The sequence below is a fragment of the Carlito syrichta genome, unplaced genomic scaffold (genome assembly GCF_000164805.1).
Source record: "Carlito syrichta isolate Samal-C Ts95f unplaced genomic scaffold, Tarsius_syrichta-2.0.1 Scaffold309276, whole genome shotgun sequence".
NCBI classification, from domain to species: domain Eukaryota; kingdom Metazoa; phylum Chordata; class Mammalia; order Primates; family Tarsiidae; genus Carlito; species Carlito syrichta.
This window is the reverse complement of record NW_007253372.1, coordinates 2,759,862-2,762,883: the sequence shown is the minus strand read 5'-3', so window position 1 is coordinate 2,762,883 and position 3,022 is coordinate 2,759,862.

The window sequence follows — 3,022 nt, the reverse complement described above, 5'->3', positions numbered from 1 at the left end:
CCCGGCCCAGGGCTTTCCCCCGCTCGCCAGCCGCCCGCGCTTCCTCTCCGCGTGCGAGTTGCGACACGGGCTTGGGAGCGTCTCGCCTCCCTTTGGACGTCGACGGGAGCGGCCCTGTGTGCGACATACCCCGGATCGCCCTCCTTCCAGACGCGGCCCTGGTGGGGGCGGTGGGGGCGGTGGGGGCGGAGGGGGCGGGGGGCGCGCACTCCTTCCACGAAGGAAGCTTGAAAATCACCTAAACAGGTGGTCGGTCCTCGGCTCAGATCCCCAGCTCTAGACGACACGATGTCCACCTCAAAAGACCAAGCTAAGTTGTTTTGGCATCGAAGGTAACACAGTGGAGCTGTCTAGTTGCTGCGCCTGCACTACCCGTCTCCCCCCACCCCCCCTAAAAAACCTGTAAGGCTCCATTTCTCTTGCTAACCAAGACATCCAAGCTTGACAGAACTATTTAGTAAATAGGGAAATGGGAAGAAGTTATACTCCGACAGATTAATTTTTGTTTCCCTTTCCTCGTCTCCCCAAACCCACAGGCAGCCTTCCCAGAAGTGTAAGTAAAGCATAGAGCGTTCATCCCCTGGCAGTTAAGGGGAATATCGAACTGATCCCTGCAAGTGGAAAGCGGTCCCAGGCAGTAATTAGTGGGGCTTGATGGGAGCCCAGCGTTTCCCCCAGCCCAGTCGGTCCTCTGTTGAAGGAAGGACATCCTGTGATGATGGCATACAATGTCCTGTTTGTTTATTATTAAGAGCGTGGACCTTGCATTCCTGCTTCTCATTACAAAACAAACCAGACGCTTCACTTCCTTTAATGGTCTTGCGCTTTCAGCAAGGAATCCTTTAATTCAGAGGAACAAGGATGCTGAGGGTCCGTTTATAGCAAACACCCATTGCAAAGACCATTTAGACCACTGGAATTCAGGTCTTCCACTTTTTCTGCCTCCCTTCCCATAAGTGGTTTTGTTTTTTGTTTTTGGAAACCATCTCTCCTTCAGCCTATAGCTGCAATGTCTTTTCTAACATTTTAAATACACGTGTGCCTACACCCCCCCCACACACACACCCCCACATATACACACCCAATCCCAACCTAATGATACCGACTTAGTCATCCAATGAAGTGGACATCTGAGTATTTGTTTACAGGAAGAAATGAAACAAAGCAAAACAAAAGCCCAACTCAATCCTAAAAATATGTCTGTTTATCTTAAAGTTTTCTTTCGCCTCTTTTAGAAAACTTTTCCAAATTTTTGGGGGGGGGAAGAAGGGACTGGATGCCGAAGATTATTTTCCAGGAAATGGCATTTGCGTCTAAAGTCCTCCTCCTCCTCCAATCTCTCGGCGTACAGAATAATTAAATTCCCACTAGGGGACATAAGTAGCACATACTCCCTGCTTGCTGCCGGGTTCACCTGTCATTGCACGTTCTGCCAGAGGGGACGCTGGCACCCTCTTTGAGAAGGTGGACTTTTAAGGAGGCAGATGTGCTAAGCGTGTAAAACTGAATGAACAATTCCTGAGAGTCCTCAGAAAGCTCCAAGATGATAATTAAACAAGAGAAATCCAGTCTTCTCGAGAGGGTTTATTAACTGATGCTGAGTCAGCGCCACCATGGACAGAAAAACAATGTAGTCATGCCGAGGGCTGGCCTGCTGTTCAAACAGTCTCACTTGCAGACGTTAAAGAGTATTTCACTTCCCTTTGGGAGTCTAACGCTGTTCTTCAGCCATAGATACCATCATGCAAGTGCTGGGCAGTCAACCATGATGGAGCCAGAGAACAGGCATAGAGTTTGATATCTGAGGTGGGAAGAGGGCTATTTTAGCTTTGCAAATATTTTATATTTGCTTTCATGGCTGGAAGATGCCAGTGAATCAACTCACTGCTAATTAATATCAGCCTGCACTCACCTCCAGAGGTGGTGAGATGGGCTTGAGTCTACGGAGGACGCAAACTTCAAATACCAGTGTGGGGCTTAGCCAGGCAACCCTAAAATTAGTTCCAGGTGTCCCAGCTGAGCTGGACAAGGCCACGGGTGGAACTTTCAGGAAAGGAACTTTGGAGACATGGCGTGTTAGGATATAAAATGCTTCCAATGTTTGCTTCTTCTCTCAAAATGATAGGAAAAAAAGAAAAAAAAAAAAACCCTCCAAACCATCTTTTGACTGTGATGAGAGTGGTCAAGGAGGGGCAATAATGTTATTTAAAATGGCAGACACAAAAAAGGAAGAAGGAAGTATGCTCCATGGTTGGAAGAAACACGCTCATCTTGTAATATTTAAGTATTGTCCGGCACAAAGCTGTTCAAGGGAAGAAAAGAGACTGATCTCTGACTTTCACTCAGTCCTTCCAGAAGGCCCATGCAGAGCACATTTTTAATGCTGACTAAAGTTGGGAGACTCTGGTGGTACAGCATGCAGATCGCTATCTGAGGCTACCACTGCCTGGAATCTTACATTTCAAAGCATTTGCTTCTAAGTAATAACTTGGTGCATTTTCAGTCACCATATTATATTATTTCCCTCCCTGTTAGAACAGTAAAAAGAACCTCGGTTATCTTTATTAATCAGCGTTCTCAGGCAGAGAAATTAAGTGTGCTCACAATGGCAGCCAATTACGAATGATCCAAATAGCTCTGTTCTCAGAAATCCTCATCTTTTCCCTTGGATGGCATCAACACAAGAGTTCAACCTGCCAAATGTTCATTCGGTTTCAGCTACTGGGCCAGTTTTTTTTTTTTTTTTCCCTCCTAGTCCTCGTGTGAATTGGGAGTTGTAATGTAGGTAGCTAGATACCTCTGGGGGTGGCAGGAACTATTACAGAATGAAGGGAAACTGAGTACCAAATCTGAAGACCTGAACTCCAGTTGGGAAGTTTTTTATTTTTTGCTTTTCCTAAATCAAGTAAAAAATGGGATAAAATGTACCCTAGATGAAACGTGTTTTCATTTTCTAATTCAACTCCTGCTATACCCAAACAAGGTCAATGACAGGCTAACCACATCAAGAGAACACCCCCCT